Below are 18,753 nucleotides of genomic sequence, written 5' to 3' on the forward strand. Positions count from 1 at the left end.
CCATGTTAGGTATCTAATTCAGGACAATATGTATGAACATTAGAGGCTAGAAATCCTCCAAGATCATCTAGTTTTAGGAGTTTACGGCGAAGGATATGCTCTTGGGCCGTAAACCCCTTTTTCAAGGGCTATGAGTGCCCTAAACACCCCTAAGGCTTTAAGACAATTACCCTTTGATACTTGTGTCACACCCCGAAAACCAAAGGCGGAAACGTCTCCGGGGTTGACTCCAAGTTGTGTATCAAATCCAATGTACATAGTAATCACAGTAAACAAACATTACATTACATATATATGAAAGTTTACATTTGTTTCAAAAGTAAAGTTTTACAAGATTTACATATGCATCATATAAACAAAAGTTGAGACGAGTCTTCCATGCACTCCGTCTTCATCAAAAGAGATCACCGGGTACCTGTCTAACTTGGACCTGAGAATACAAGCGGTTTGAAAATCAGCATAAAGCTGGTGAGTTCATAAGTGGTTTTGGTTTATGAAAATGTATCGATTTCCTTTAGTTTCCGAAAATATTTGTTATCCAAGAAAATCCCATATTTTCTTATGTGAAGTTGGTTAAGTTATCATTTGTTACCAATTCGATTATGTCATGTATTTTACCCCAGGAAAATCCCATATTTTCCTAACTGTAAGATCGGTTGTATAACACAAAGTATAGTTTAATACACAAAACTATATAATGAAAATCTTGGGATCGCTATCCCGAAAGACTTATAAGATATTTTGACACATCTGAAAGTACAGGTTTAAGATCATGGGACTATCATCCCGGACTAAAGACGAGATAAGTTGATGTATATATGTAAACATAGATTGAAACCATGGGATCACTATCCCGAATAAGATACAGATTTGGAAAACCATGGGATCACTATCCCGTTTAAGATACAGATACAAAACCTTGGGATCATTATCCCGTATAAGATATAGATTTAGAAAACCATGGGATCACTATACCATATAAGATATAGATACAAAAACTTGGGATCATTATCCCGTATAAGATATAGATTTAGACCATGAGGAAAGACATCCCGTACAAGTTATAGGCATAAAACCATGGGATCACTATCCCGAACTAGATACAAAATAGTTTGGTTAATACCATGGGATCACTATCCCGAAAGAGATATAGAAATAAAGATACGAAACCATGGGATCACTATCCCGAACGAAATATAGTTTCTAAACCCAAACTGTGAATAAGCAGATATTAATACATGTTGTGAGTTGGGTAACCATACTAATACGACAACGTGACCTCCTTGACGTTTGTCAGACGTCGAAACGATATCCAGAAATTTGTCACCCCAGGCGTGCCCGCCTAAGTGTAGCTAGCAGTTAAGGTGTGGGATTCTCAGTCCTGAATAGATCTATTCACAATTTCCGCGCTCTCCCTCCAGGAGACTCTGGTTACACTTCCGGGCAGGATTTACTGATCATCCATAAAGGGTAGTGACTATCTCACAAACTAGTACAAAACTATTCACAGGGTTCTTATAAGATATCGACATACAGAAGATTATGAAACATAGTACAGTAAATATAGATACATACAATGAAATTATCTGACAATACATTCAAATGATACGGAGATAAACTGAATCAGACATAGTTTATCTAATAACTTGATATAGATATCGACATATGATAGAAAGAACAGTAAAGACCCCCAAATTATTCCCATAATAAGTTGATTAGTTTGATTGTTTCCTTAACTAAAATTCTTTTAGTTGTAATTGATAAGTCATTCCTTATGTTCAGCATAATACATAAGGAGTAAAAGAGTTTATAAGTTTGTCAGATATAATTTGAAACATATCAATGTTATGATTTGAAAACAGTTGTAGTTTTCTTGTATTCCCCCCTGAAAACATTGAAAACAGTGAAAAAGCCGTAGGGGTATGAACTCACCAGACGAGATATGAGACGGTTTGGATGCTAAGAGTTGATCCGGGACTTGTAAACACATGAGGTTCCTAATTATGATGTAAAGATACACATTTGTATCGAATTAGGACTTAGATTGATTGCTGGATAGGGACAAATGCTTCAAGTCGCGATAACACTCCGATACAAGTGTTTGGAAAGACCCGGGTGGCGTTTAGGGACATGAATGATGCAAGGGGCTTAGGAAATGAGTTGGGAATTCAAAGGAACACCCCCTTATGGGAGTTTACGGCCAAAACACCCATTCCCCAAGAGTTTATGGCCGTAAACTCATGATGGGTGGTTTATGATGCAATTTGGACTTCCAATACTAAGAGGATAATTTCTAGACTTGGTTTAAGGACTTGAAATGATTTTAAAACATCAAATAGACCCATTTATCGGAGTTTACGGCCTAGCATGGCTCCATGGCCGTAAACTCCTATTTTTCCAAGAAAATGATGTTAAATGGTGCTAGAACAAATCACATGTGATTAATAGAATTATTCCAAGGCGTATCATGAGTTTACAAGGGACAATTGAGGGGTTTATGGATTTTACAGCCCATGAGACCCCCTAATGGCCGTAAACTCTTCTATATAGTGCTACAAGGTGTTTCAAGGTCTAAAACTTGCATAGAAGGACTTCTAAAATTCATCTAAGGGCCTTAGGGGTGGTTTAAGGCCATTTTGACATGTGTTTATGAGTTTACGGCCAAAGGCTATGTGCTTAGGCCGTAAACTCCAATATGTAGTTTGTTTGATGTGTTTAAGGCCTCCAAACCATTTTTAGATGATTCTAGGATTTACCACAAGGTCATGGGTTGAGTTTCAGGGCATTTGGGCATGTTTTAGGGCACTTAATCCCCCTTTTAGAGGACTTTACGGCCCAAGTACATACCTTGGCCGTAAAATCTTATTTTTCCCCCAAAAATGATGTTTCAAGTATCCAAATGCTAAAACCAAGGTTCTATAATTCATAACTAAGCCATATAAGTGATTTGGAAGGGTTTAAGGGCATGAAAACCCTAATTATATGAGTTTACGGCCCAAGAATGATCCTTGGCCATAAACTCCTTTAAACATCACAAAATTCATGTTTTAATTGTTTAAAGTCCATATCTTGAAGTCCCTTGGCCATCTCTAAAGTCCAAATGAGCTTAGGAAGGAGTTTAAGGGCTAAAAACCCTTCAAAATGGTGTTTACGGCCTAGGTTGCTTCCTGGGCCGTAAACTCACTTATGTTGTCCCATTTCATGATTAAATGTCGAATTTGGAAGCCAAATATGCTATAGATTAAGGCTAGGAAGGTACCTTAAGGATTTGAGGCCTTAAAATTGAGTTTTGGACCCTTAATCTTTGGATTTTGGAGAGAGGTTAGAGAGAGAGTAGTGAGAGAAGGAAAAGCTTCAAATGAAAGATAAAACACGTTTATATAGTTCCTAAAACTTGTACGGGGTGGAATTCTACCCGATACCGACGTTAAACACGGCTTTTGGTCGCACCCGATTGAGTTTCCGTCACCCGACGAGGATATTTCTAAAACTTATGAAATAAATGTTTTGGGCTAAATTCATGAGTTCCTGAATGATTTGGACCCTCAATGAATGATAATAAACATATAATTTTTGTTAACTAAGCCCAAAAACAATATCGAGACATTTCGATCTCCGACGAGTTTTACGGGTAGAATGGGTTTTCGGCGATGAACAACTTCGGGTTGTTACATTATCCCCCCGTTAGAGGGAATTTCGTCCTGAAATTCAAAGAATAAGATACTGATCATGGATTGGAATGAGATACGAATGGATTTGTTGCTTTGGATCTTCACTTTCTCAAGTGGAATCGGGTCTCTACTGTACGTTCTAGTGAATCACTAGGGTTTCGTTGAGTAGAAGCTTCTAAGGATTCGAGACATGATGTACTGGATAGATGTTAACAAGTTCTACGACCATCCAAACCCTGAAGATTGTAGAATCAATCTCTATGAAGATCTCGAAAAGTATGACGTGGAATTAAACTTTAGACGTTCGAATGAAATTCTCGGAAACTCTTCGGGACAGACATTTAGTAGAAGGAGCTACTAACTTCTCGTTTCTCAATGATCACAGAAACGAGGAATGTGGTAATTCGTACCAGGAAAACTCTTGAGTTTTAAAGCATGACACAATACGAAAGTTTGATGCCGAAGATCATGAGAGTTAGGTCGAGGAAAGAGATATAGACAGGCGACCCTCTCGAAATCAGGATAACAACATGAATGAGACTCCGTCATTCCATGTTAAACATAGCATCGAAGTATTTTCGCGAAAGGTTTCCCATTTAACCGAATGGAACAGAATAGTCCTCTGGACTGAGGATTCAATCTATAGGCGCGAAGTTAGTGTTCTCAATCTCATTGGTTAGTCGTCTCGATGATGCACATTTCGATCACATACGAGGAATTGAGCTTAGAAAACGTTCGAATAGATAGATAACAGGTTTCCCTCCAAACACAGGAATCGAAAAGAGTTGAAGGTATAAGAGTTATCAAAGAGATGTATACCTGCGGCGACAGAGGGATCAGTGGTGGTAGTTGCTTTGGGGCAATTCCTTTTGAAGTTCCCTGCTTCACCACAATTGTAGCAGGCTGGATTGATTCCTGCTCCTGATGATTGGTTCATCGATTTAGCTGGTTTTCTACAGGTTCGAGACAGATGGCCCTTCTTGCCACAGTTGTCGCAGCTCCTTTCGCAACATGGACCAGGAATGCGGTGATGGTAGTTGCACTTACCACACCAAGGAAGGGTACCAGTGTATCCACTGGTAGGAGTTTGGGCTGTGGATCCAACAGCTGACACAGCAATAGGGGCAGTAGCAGCATGGACTGCTACCGTTTGCTGTTTCTTAGAAGACCCTTTCATACTCGGTGCCTTTCGCTTGTTCTGAGATTTCTTTTTACTTTCACCTCCACTTGTGTCCGACTTGGGAGTGGTAGTTTCCTCATCAGAGTTGTCTTCGTGATCGATCAAGATTTTTGCAAGGCATTTAGCGCTGTCGTACGTGTCTGGCTTCGCAGCCAAGACATTCCCTTTTGTTGGCTGGGTCAATCCCAGATGAATCTTTCGATCTTTTTACTCTCCGGGGTAACCATTCCCGGACAGAGTAAAGCCAGGTCATCGAATCTTGAAGTATAAGCAGCTATGTTGGAACCCTTCATCTTAAGGTTCCAGAGTTCGTGTTCTAATTTCTGAATTTCGCCTCGAGGACAGTATTCTACAAGAAGAAGCTCCTTCATAGCTTCCCAACCCATGGCATTCGCTACAGGTAGGGTTAAGGATTTGACTTGGCCGTTCCACCAAGTCAGGGCTTTATCAAGAAAAGTGCAGGCGGCAAACTTGACTTTGTTAGACTCCGAACAGGCACATATTTCGAAGATTGACTCGATTTTCTCGAACCATCGAGTCAGGGAAATGACACCTCCAGTGCCATCAAAGGTTGTGGGCTTCGCGTTCATGAAGTCTTTGTAGGAACCCCCTCTTCGGTGTTCCTGGCTGTCTTCTGGATTTTGGGGTTGAGGACCACCTCCGGAGCCATCGGGATTCATTTGAGACATAGCTGCCACCATTGCAGCAGTCAGAACTGTTTGAAGTGATGCGAGATCAAATTGAGGAGAAGGTGGTGGCGGAGGAGGATTATCGCTGTTCTTCGAGCTGGGTCTCTTTCTCGGAGGCATCTTGATCTAAAAAGATCAGGAAAGAGAGGATTATAAGTCCTCTTGAATTGAATCAAGAGATATGGAACATGGGATATCTCATCAAGACAGATATAGCATCATACTAAGCAATAAAGCAGGAAGGAGTTATTAAGACAGAACATTTTATCGCTAGCGGAATGATCAAGCAACATCGCGTATACGGGGATTTTCTATGAAGGGTTGGCTCGATAAATACTCCCATATTATTTCATGGTTCGCTGCAGCGACGATTCGTTGTTTAAGATATTAGGTAAGTTTTAGGCATGCTGCGTACCACAGTCACTCCCAAGCACATGTTGGATGTGTCTCGAATGAATATAGTTGGCCAGGCTATATTGATCCTAGACATGACTACATAACTGCCCAGGTTTAACCGCAGTGTACAACACCCAATTACTTATGTTTTGTTCTACTTGAAGTTACGGATTTCGACGGTTCGGTATACTTGTTTACTTTTGAAAATACTTATAGTTTTGAAGATACTTTTAATTCAGAGCACTGAGGCCCTTTAGTGTTTATAGTTTTATACCATGTAAGGTTTGGTATAGTCTATTCACTATAAACAAGGGCTCTGATACAAATCTGTCACACCCCGAAAACCATAGGCGGAAACGTCTTCGGGGTTGACTCCAAGTTGTGTATCAAATCCAATGTACATAGTAATCACAGTAAACAAACATTACATTACATATATATGAAAGTTTACATTTGTTTCAAAAGTAAAGTTTTACAAGATTTACATATGCATCATATAAACAAAAGTTGAGACGAGTCTTCCACGCACTCCGTCTTCATCACAAGAGATCACCGGGTACTTGTCTAACTTGGACCTGAGAATACAAGCGGTTTGAAAATCAGCATAAAGCTGGTGAGTTCAGAAGCGGTTTTGGTTTATGAAAATGTATCGATTTCCTTTAGTTTCCGAAAATATTTGTTATCCAAGAAAATCCCATATTTTCTTATGTGAAGTTGGTTAAGTTATCATTTGTTACCAATTCGATTATGTAATGTATTTTACCCCAGGAAAATCCCATATTTTCCTAATTGTAAGACCGGGTGTATAACACAAAGTATAGTTTAATACACAAAACTATATAATGAAAATCATGGGATCACTATCCCGAAAGACTTATAAGATAGTTTGACACATCTGAAAGTACAGGTTTAAGATCATGGGACTATCATCCCCGACTAAACACGAGATAAGTTGATGTATATATGTAAACATAGATTGAAACCATGTGATCACTATCCCGAATAAGATACAGATTTGGAAAACCATGGGATCACTATCCCGTATAAGCTACAGATACAAAACCTTGGGATCATTATCCCGTATAAGATATAGATTTAGAAAACCATGGGATCACTATCCCGTATAAGATATAGATACAAAACCTTGGGATCATTATCCCGTGTAAGATATAGATTTAGACCATGAGGAAAGACATCTCATACAAGTTATAGGCATAAAACCATGGGATCACTATCCCGAACTAGATACAAAATAGTTTGGTTAATACCATGGGATCACTATCCCGAAAGAGATATAGAAATAAAGATACTAAACCATGGGATCACTATCCCGAACGAAATATAGTTTCTAAACCCAAACTATGAATAAGCAGATATTAATACATGTTGTGAGTCGGGTAACCATACTAATACGACAACGTGACCTCCTTGACGTTTGTCAGACGTCAAAACGATATCCAGAAATTTGTCACCCCAGGCGTGCCCGCCTAACTGTAGCTAGCAGTTAAGGTGTGGAATTGTCAGTCCCGAATATATCTATTCACAATTTCCGCGCTCTCCCTCCAGGAAACTCTGGTTACACTTCCGGGGAGGATTTACTGATCATCCATAAAGGGTAGTGACTATCTCACAAACTAGTACAAAACTATTCACAGGGTTCTTATAAGATATCGACATATAGAAGATTATGAAACATAGTACAGTACATATAGATACATACAATGAAATTATCTGACAATACATTCAAATGATACGGAGCTAAACTGAATCAGACATAGTTTATCTAATAACTTGATATAGATATCGACATATGATAGAAAGAACAGTAAAGACCCCCAAATTATTCCCATAATAATTTGATTAGTTTGATCGTTTCCTTAACTAAAATTCTTTTAGTTGTAATTGATAAGTCATTCCTTATGTTCAGCATAATACACAAGGAGTAAAAGAGTTTATAAGTTTGTCAGATACAAATTGAAACATATCAATGTTATGATTTGAAAACAGTTGTAGTTTGCTTGTATTCCCCCCTGAAAACATTGAAAACAGTGAAAAAGCCGTAGGGGTATGAACTCACCAGACGAGATATGAAACGGTTTGGATGCTAAGAGTTGATCCGGGACTTCTAAACACACGAGGTTCCTAATTATGATGTAAAGATACACATTTGTATCTAATTAAGACTTAGATTGATTGTTGGATAGGGACAAATGCTTCAAGTCGCGATAACACTCCGATACAAGTGTTTAGAAAGACCCGGGTGGCGTTTAGGGACATGAATGATGCAAGGGACTTAGGAAATGAGTTTACGGCCAAAACACCCATTCCCCATGAGTTTACGGCCGTAAACTCATGATGGGTGGTTTATGGTGCAATTTGGACTTCCAATACTAAGGGGATAATTTCTAGACTTGGTTTAAGGACTTGAAATGATTTTAAAACATCAAATAGACCCATTTATGGGAGTTTACGGCCTAGCATGGCTCCATGGCCGTAAACTCCTATTTTTCCAAGAAAATGATGTTAAATGGTGCTAGAACAAATCAAATGTGATTAATAGAATTATTCCAAGGCCTATCATGAGTTTACAAGGGACATTTGAGGGGTTTATGGAGTTTACGGCCCATGAGACCCCCTCATGGCTGTAAACTCTTCTATATAGTGCTACAAGGTGTTTCAAGGTCTAAAACTTGCATAGAAGGACTTCTAAAATTCATCTAAGGGCCTTAGGGGTGGTTTATGGCCATTTTGACATGTGTTTATGAGTTTACGGCCAAAGGCTATGTGCTTAGGCCGTAAACTCCAATATGTAGTGTGTTTGATGTGTTTAAGTCCTCCAAACCATTTTTAGATGATTCTAGGATTTACCACAAAGTCATGGGTTGAGTTTCAGGGCATTTGGGCATGTTTTAGGGCACTTAATCCCCCTTTTAGAGGAGTTTACGGCCCAAGTACATACCTTGGCCGTAAACTCTTGTTTGTCCCCCAAAAATGATGTTTCAAGTGTCCAAATGCTAAAACCAAGGTTCTATAATTCATAAGTAAGCCATATAAGTGATTTGGAAGGGTTTAAGGGCATGAAAACCCTAATTATATGAGTTTACGGCCCAAGAATGATCCTTGGTTGTAAACTCCTTTAAACATCACAAAATTCATGTTTTAATTGTCTAATGTCCATATCTTGAAGTCCCTTGGCCATCTCTAAAGTCCAAATGAGCTTAGGAATGAGTTTAAGGGCTAAAAACCCTTCAAAATGGTGTTTACGGCCTAGGTTGCTTCCTGGGCCATAAACTCACTTATGTTGTCCCATTTCATGATTAAATGTCGAATTTGGAAGCCAAATATGCTATAGATTAAGGCTAGGAAGGTACCTTAAGGATTTGAGGCCTTAAAATTGAGTTTTGGACCCTTAATCTTTGGATTTTGGAGAGAGGTTAGAGAGAGAGTAGTGAGAGAAGGAAAAGCTTCAAATGAAAGCTAAAACACGTTTCTATAGTTCCTAAAACTTGTACGCGGTGGAATTCTACCCGAGACCGACGTTAAACGCGGCTTTTGGTCGCACCCGATTGAGTTTCTGTCACCCGACGAGGATATTTCTAAAACTTATGAAATAAATGTTTTGGGCTAAATTCATGAGTTACTAAATGATTTGGACCCTCAATGAATGATAATAAACATATAACTTTTGTTAACTAAGCCCAAAAACAATATCGGGACATTTCGATCTCCGACGAGTTTTACGGGTAGAATGGGTTTTCGGCGATGAACAACTTCGGGTTGTTACAACTTGTAACTTGAATGGGGAGTAAATTACATCAAAATCATCCCTAAAAGGGAGTTTACGGCCAAGGAACATCTCTTGGGCCGTAAACTCGAAGTAAAGGCCCAAATGTGTGCCTAATGTCCCCTTTAGCCTAAATCAAAAATATAGAAGCTATCCTACATGTGCAAGTGACTTAAAAGAATTAAAACCAACACCGCATAGGAGTTTATGGCCGTAAACTCTAGGGGATATGGTCCTTTGGCCGTAAACTCCCGAAAGGAGCATTCTAGGGCCTTAAACTACTTCAAGAATTATTCCACAAGTACTAGGCTTATTCTAGGATTTAGATAGCACCTTAAAACACCCAAAACCACCAAGAGTGGAGTTCACGGCCGTAAAATCAAGGAGTTTACGACCGTAAACTCCAAAGTTGGGGTTCGTTGGGTGGTGAACTCTTATACAAGGCCTTGGAAGCTTCAAACCCTTTTGCCTTGTCCCGTATCAACTCAGATGCAACCATTAGGACCTTTAACACTTATGCAAAGTATTTTTCATGTTCCTAAGTGTCCTAACTTATTTTATTAAGTTGTAATTTGGCTAATTAGTTATATATATATGCTCATTATATGATAACTAGGCTCGTGTGTGTGAACAAGTCTCCGTTTGCCACCTAGCACGGTACCCGATACATCAATCCAATCTACTCACCACAAGTGAGTTCATACCCCTTTAATTAACCTTTGAAATGCTTTTAAATGTTTTAAATACTTTATGGGCGGGGATACAAGTTAAATACTTACTGTTATTACATCAATCACATGTGATTACATTAATCACATGTGATTAATAACTAGAAAACCAATGATTTTATCACTGTTCAATCTAATTCTCCTCAAAATGTTTTACAAACTCTTTTTACTTATCAAATGCTTTTATTAAACCTTGTTTTACTTCTTATAAATTGCACGCCCATATATGTATAGATATATAAGAAATGTTTAAAGGGCTTAGGAAGGCTATCCACCCTATTTCCTTTTCGCGCATTGAGATGTGGTCTGGTGGTATTTCGGGTAACCGTCCGAAGGTCGTTTCAATATTAATTATATATCAAATATACATATATAGACATAAAAGTACTTCCATATTCATACTTATCAGTACATCATCAGTAAGTTACCATCGGGGTAACATAGGATCATACTACTACAATTTCTAGATAAATGAGTCAGTTCATTCACGAGTTAATACTTATCAAAAAGAGAACATATACAACTATACTAGAAAGAAAACATATACAACTATACTAGAAAGAGAACATATACAACTATACTAGAAAGAGAACATATACAACTATACTAGACAGAGAACATATACAACTATACTAGAGGAAGAACATATACAACTATACTAGAACAGTTCGTTTCATTACATATACAAGAATACGTTAACAATTATGATCCACTATATCAGAGCATGCCCTAATTGTCATGGCCCGAGTTGTAGCCAGAATTCTCTATGAGGGAGAGCGTGAGTTTGCATATAGAACTATACTGGATTGACTATCCTACACCTGCAGGTCTACGGGTGCCAAACGTCATTCCGTTAATACGATCATTCGTATGTCGTTGTTACCAGTCGATAGTATGGTGCAATTTATCACATGATACCTTAATATAAATCCGGTTTAAGGTAGTTAGTACAGCAGTAGTTCCTATAATACAAAACTACAGTACTAGAATGATTTACCCATTACATATTTTAGTGACAACCTCACTTAAACATTAATGTACAAACTATATTTTGTTAAATGATAGTTACACTTGGGAAATTACACACTTTTACAACAAACGAGCATACAAAACAGTTAAGCCTTGGTAGAAGGCTACTTTAATAGAAAATATAGGTTTTTCTGAGAGATTCAAACTTTTACAAACACTTACAAACCTTTACATACATCTTACAAACTTATACTTGATACATGTTCAAACATTTTTGGATGACAAATACCGACACTATAATACTTATGAACTCACCAGCTTAATGATGGTAAACTCTTTCAAAATAACTTGTATTCTCAGGTCATCAGTAGACAGGTACCGAGACCAGCTTTTGAGAAGATGGAGTGCATTCAAGACTCATCTTATTATTTTGATATACATTATTTTTGGTGTCTATAATGTACAGACCACGCTTGTATTAAAATTATATATTTAATGTAATGGATGATGTTGTTTGCTTATTTACATTTACTGTGTTGTGATACTTTACATGACGTCCTCCGCCCCAGAACGTTTCCGCCGTTCTTGGTTTTGGGGTGTGACAGATGCAGTAGTTAGTATGTTTGATGCCTTCGTGGCTTAGACAGGACTTATGTGTTATGTGCTCCGGGCTACAGTCTGATGTAGTATGCAATATATGTGTTTATGCTAGATCATATGTGTTATGTTAGTTGATATATGTTTATGCTATGATATGATAAGTTAGTCCCGGACTTCAATCCGATGAATTCAGTTCCGGACTTCGGTCTGATGCAGCTAGTTCCGTACACCGGTCCAATGCAGGGGACAAGGTCCTAGTCAGTTCCGGACTTTGGTCCTATGCAGTTTCCAGACATCGGTCCGATGCAGTGGGCCAGGCCCAGTATGTGATTTATATGTATTGTATGGTATGTGGTAGTTTGGGGGAGCTAACTAAGCTTCGTGCTTACAGTTTCAGTTTTGGTTTTAGGTACTTCCGCAAGTAAAGTGAAGAGCTTGGGATGATGGCATTGCACACACCACAGCTTTAGTCTTTGTTTGGGAGTTTGTTTTGATTCATAGTCTGATTTGATTCAGTTGTTTCACGACATTTTATTATAATTTGAGATATTTGACGTACTGTTTTATGATATGACATTTAGTATATAGATTTTGATTATTATTAAAACAAAAAAAATTTGGTCGTATTTCTGGATGGTACAATACACTAAACTATACAAGAGAACATACTATACACTAGTACAGAGATAACATACAATACACTAGAACATACAATACACTAAAACATACTATACAAACACTATAATACTCTAACATTAATGTGAGCCACTACTTCATGGTATGGCAATCTACTGTTGTGTCACGTTTTGTAACCAGGGTCTCCTGGAGGGAGAGCGTGAATTTGTGTACAAATCTATAAGGGACTGACCGTCCTACACCTTGTTGCTAGCTACTGGGGTCCTGCAAGTCTACAGGTGACGATTGTCATACCATTTCGGCGTCATCGTGCGTCGTGTTTCACCAGTCGATAAAGTATCGTTACAATAATATTGTTAATGTAAAACTATATATTTTGTAATGATAGTCACGTTTGGGAAAATACACACTTTTACAAACAAACAACACGAAAGCATTTGGGCCTTGGTAGAAGGCTACTGTAACACCGTGATTTTCAAGGCAAAATTTTCATTTAATTAATCAAATTAATATTAAATCACTTGTTTAAAATCTCATACACATTTGAATTACAAAAACATAGTTCCATTTTCACTTAGTAGAAAACCAGGATCCTCCAGAATACAACTCTTGCTTTGGTGTGTACAATCGAGCCGGTGCCATCCCGCGTTACTGAAAGAACCTGAAACAACATACATAAAATACTGTAAGCACGAAGCTTAGTGAGTTCCCCAATATACACCTTACGCACATACGCCTTTCCAGGCCCTGACCTTCCGGTCCACTGCACAATGCCTTCCGGCCCATGAGATAATCGCCTTCCGGCCCATAACGTGTTGCCTTCTGGCCCATAGTACATTGCCTTCCGGCCCATAACATATTGCCTTCCGGCCCAAAAACATATACGGCACATAATACATTTACTCTAACACATAAAGCACATATATCATATATCATACCTGACCTTTCTGTCACATAACACTTTGCCTTCCGGCCCATATAAACATGCATATCACGCGTAGCAACTAACTTTCCATTTATAGCATATATACATAACACATAACATATTCGACCTTCCGGTCACACAATCAAACCCTTCCGGGTACAGTATAGTGAGAAGACTCACCTCGTGGATGCTGGAAGTTAGCAACTCCTGAAATCACTTGCACCTGATCCGCCGAGCTACAAGCTCCCTATAACAATATATCTCTTATTAATACTTTTATCTTCCACGTTAACTGAACCTAAGAAATCACACACAGGTCAACTCTGGTCAACGGTCATCTCGACTGGACTCGGCGAGTACCCTGGCGACTCGGCGAGTCTAGTCGTCCTCACAAATTCCTGGATGTTCCCTTTCTACTCGTCGAGTATCTCTCTTGACTCGACGAGTTCCTCGTGGAAGAATCGCGGGGCCACCCCGACTCCACTCGCCGAGTTTGAAGAACAACTCGACGAGTCCCAGCTATTCTGCAAGCTACTCGCCGAGTCTGCTCATCCGACTCGGCGAGTCCATGCCATGCAGTCGATCAAACTGCTTCCTAAGATCAGAATCGTCCCGACCAATCATAGGTCTGGTCCTCCTAAGCTGGTCCATCACAAAAGGCCTTCATTTAGGTGCTCATGCTACACCCCAAGACTCATAATTCCCATGTTAACCTAAGGCATAAGGATTTCAATCCAAAACCTTCACCAATTCCCGAAATGCATAGACCTGGGATCTTCTGGACCTCCAAGGGTCCCAACATAGGGTTACAATCGTTTGGGGGACAAGGGTAACCATTAATCTAATCACAAAAGGGTTCCTTAAACCCTAATCCATGCACACATTCACATAACAGAATATAATCCAGAATGTTACCTGAATAATGCGCTCTCTGTGTCCCCAAGCCTCAGAACATGATTCCCTTGTTGTTCCTTTAGCCAAAACCTTCCCCTTCTTGAACAATAACTTCTTCAAAATCACCAATAGCCTTCAATCCTTGCTCTAGATGCCCCCAACCGATTTAGTGTTCTTCTCAGCAGCTAAAAGGGAACAACGACGGCCAATGATCCCATTTATACGTCCCCAAACCTGAACGGCTAGGGTTTACGCTAAACAGCGCAGACTCGCCGAGTCCCTATCTGGACTCGTCGAGTCCAGTCGCGAACCCGCAACCAAATCTGCGATCCTACTCGGCGAGTCAGGCTCCAACTCGCCGAGTCCCCCCCTTTAACACACCCCAAAATGTGATTTAACAATACTTTGAGATTTCGGGCTGTTACAATTCTCCCCCACTAGAAACAGACTTCGCCCTCGAAGTCTGACTCTGAAAATAGTTCCGGATGCTGCTCCCGCATCTCACGTTCCGGCTCCCCAGTCACTTCCGATCTCTTTCGAGGTTACCACCGAACCAATACCAGAGGTACCTCCTTGTTCCTCAGAACCTTGATCTTCCGATCCCTGATGGCCACTGGCTTCTCTGCGTAACACAGACTCGCATCCACCTAATTGTTCTTTAGTGGAACCACTGTTGACTCATCGGCTATTCACTTCTTCAATTGCGACACATGAAAAGTGTCATGGATCCATCCCAATTCCGTTGGCAGCTCCAAACGATAGGCCACCCGTCCTACCTTCGCACCTTCACGAAAAGGCCCAACATATTGGGGCCCCAACTTGCCCCTCTTCCTGAATCGAATCACCCCTTTCCAAGGAGAGACCGTCAGAAGTACGAAGTCGCCGACCTGAAACACATGCTTGCAACGGCGCCTGTCCTCATAACTTTCCTGTCAACTCTAGACGATCATTAACCTCTGATTAACCTGATGCATCTGCTCTGTCGACTCAAGCACGATCTCTGCACTGTCCACCACTCCCTGTAACCGAGAATTACCCAAGATGCAACTCTGCTCTAAATCTCAACGATCACTCGACCCATAAGGATTAGGAAACCATGAATCACCGGATCCCCGATCCTAAGCCCACTTTATCCATCTCGGAACAACTGAGGGACCCATTCTCCATTCTCAGAGCAACTCTCCCGAGTTCTCCTCTTGCAATCGCATGCACACGCTGCACTAGCCCCAACATACCTTCTTCTTCCTTTATCTAGGGAAATCCTCTTGACGACCTTGCCACTACTCCATGTATCGTACATGCTCTGGATCTGCTCGCAAGGACTCTCGGGTCCATTCGTTACCTCTCCTCAGCAAATGAGGGTCCGGCACCACCTCCTATGCAACAGCTCAAAGGGCAGCATACTAATGCACTAATGATGGCTGTTGATATGAGACAACTCAACCAAGGATCAATACGTACCGCGGCTTTCTCAGAAATCTAATGCACATGCCCGAAGCATGTCTTCGAGCGTCTGGATCGTTTACTCTCTCTAGAGTGTCCTCAGATATCATCATGCTAAGCTCCTTTCCCATATTCCTCCTCAAGACTGTGTACTGGATCAGCTTTTGGCTCCACATCTGAGCCCCCAACTGTCACCCATCTCATGACCCAAATATTCCACTAACTTTCTCCCCGTGACCACTATCCCGACCCAGTGACACGCAAGTCACAAAATTCTCTTCTCCTCGTGCGAGCAATACAATCCAACCGAGGATCGTCTCAACTCTAATCTCTAGGTTCTGCTGCGCATATTCGTCGCGTATCTCCCCGCATCTCCCGACAGGGACGGATACCCCCATCTTGCCCCCGACTCAACATCTAGGCTCCAAAAACTCAATAATAGGACTACTCAAACCCAAAACTCTTCCACACCATAAACTGCTCGGAAAACATTCCAACATCGTATTCTCTTGCCATTTAATGAGTATTGCGACTCCACGCTGTATCACAACATCTTCTGAATAGTGAGTACTGCGACTCGAATATCCACCACAGACTATGGAGACAATCAACATAACAAATGCCCATCTCTGCGAATATCCACTCCCTCAAATAATCTCCCTGGACACCCATACCCGAAGGGCTCCCACTAGATCCACAGATACTTGATATGCCACACGTCGATTCAATTCAGGATTCATGAGTAACTTCGAAATAAAGATATCATACCCGGATATCTCAGAATACCTCAACCGAACATCACAAGATCCTGCCACGACCACTGATCTCTTGCCCCAAGTATCATGTAGATACGATAATACATCACCTCGGAATCCCATAAATAGATCTACATTTTCCCACATTACAACTCCGACGCATATAATTTCGCGATTGGAATACGAGAAAACGCTGACGCTACGAAATATGCTGAAAATTCTCCGAAACCCTTCTTCCGACGCTCAAAATCCAACCAAGAATGCGCATACCGACCCAAACATTATCTATCTACTTGTAACGACACCAAACCCCTGTCATAGATACATTCGTTCTCCTCCTCAAGTACTTCCCGCATTAACTCACTTTGACCCTTTTCCTCGATCATCGACACCTCTGGTCTCATGATTCCTTACAGCATATCCCTATACTTCACTTATAACCACTCTTGACAAATCTTTGCTTTCTTACATACTACCCCCGGTTCTCCCCCACTCAGGGTTCGAACCATCACCAATTAGCACACACCCAACCCACAACTACTTTTCACCAGCGAAATCGTACCTGCTCCAGGAAAGTGCTATGTAACGCCCGGTAATTCCCCCTTAAGGAGTTAATCGACCCCCTATACTCTGAACCTCTGATGAACTCCTCAAGAACTTCTCATCACAACTGCTTCTAATCGTTCCAAATCTCATACCAATCCAACACTAAGCATCTCAACTGCTCAATAACATCCCTGGCTCATAGACTGCACCGCAATTATCGTTCCTCTCACCTCAGCTCATCAACCAATGTTCCAACACCGAGATTGTCCCAAGGACAGGGACCGACTCTCAACATAGACGAAAACTCTCTGCACTGCAAAACTTGACTGAACTCTCCGCTGCTACCACTATGACGCATCCTACTATTCTCACTTAGGTGTAGTGTGGTTTTCGACTACCTCAGTCCCAACTGACTGTCTGCTCACGATAAGTCACTGCCTCGTGGCACACCTGCTACCTGATACTCTGAGGGAAAACATTGTCGATAACCACCTGCAGGGTGTACTCCCAAATCCACAACTGAAACATCAAGCCCCTCGTGTATTGCTCACGAACATAAATGGCACCACCCTCCTAGAAGATGGCCTCTCCCTTATCGCCTGATTGTTTGACTCAACCGAAATTTTCCTCTGTCTTTAATTTCTTACCAAAATACTCTGATGGGCACTCGCCTTTCCTCTTGGGGAACGCCTCCCCATACTCAATCATGGTCTACAGGCCTAAAACCCATAGCATCCGATCTCTACTTCATCGATCATGACCCGATAGCAAGATAGTCACAAGCATCATCCGCTACGAACCCTGGTACTCATCCCATGACGTCCCTTCTCAATCTGTTCCGGTGTATAGTATCTGAACCATAACATCACTCCTCAATCTGCTCCGATGTATGATACTCGAACCATAACATCTATCCTCAAGCTGTTCCGATGTATGGGTCCCTGACCATAACATCACTCCGCAATCCGCTCCGATGTATGGTACTCGAACCACAGCATCTATCCTCAATCTGTTCCGGTGTATGGTACCCTGACCATAACATCACTCTGCATTCCGTTCCTTAGGACCTTCAGAATGCTCCTTGTATCAAGTATGGGTCCTCTGCTTTCAGTAGTACGGGCCCATACTACCTTCCACATCTACCCATACTTTCCACACGGACCATCCCAGAGTTCCTAACTAGCTGATCGACCTCCTCTTTTACCAATCCATCGTGCGTACTCGCTCCCCAGCGAAATCCTCTACTCTACCAGCGCACTCATCTGGCTAGGTTTACTCCCTAGTCCCTTCCGCCGTCCTCCCACTTCTTTGCTATCAGCTGCTGAAGAGCTCCTAATGATGCTAACCATCTACCTCCTGAGTATCGTCATACTCACGTAGTAGCTGACTCCCATCATCGAGAATTCCACAAAGCACAAAGCAAGCAGCATTCGAGCATCGAAGAATACATAGGACTCCATATCTGTGATAGCTCCACCTTCTCGGCTCATCCTCGGAAGTACCACTGAACTCTGTAGCTCTACCCCTCGTGCGTCCT

Source organism: Lactuca saligna, chromosome 7 (assembly GCF_052625555.1).
Source record: "Lactuca saligna cultivar CGN05327 chromosome 7, ASM5262555v1, whole genome shotgun sequence".
NCBI lineage: Eukaryota > Viridiplantae > Streptophyta > Magnoliopsida > Asterales > Asteraceae > Lactuca > Lactuca saligna.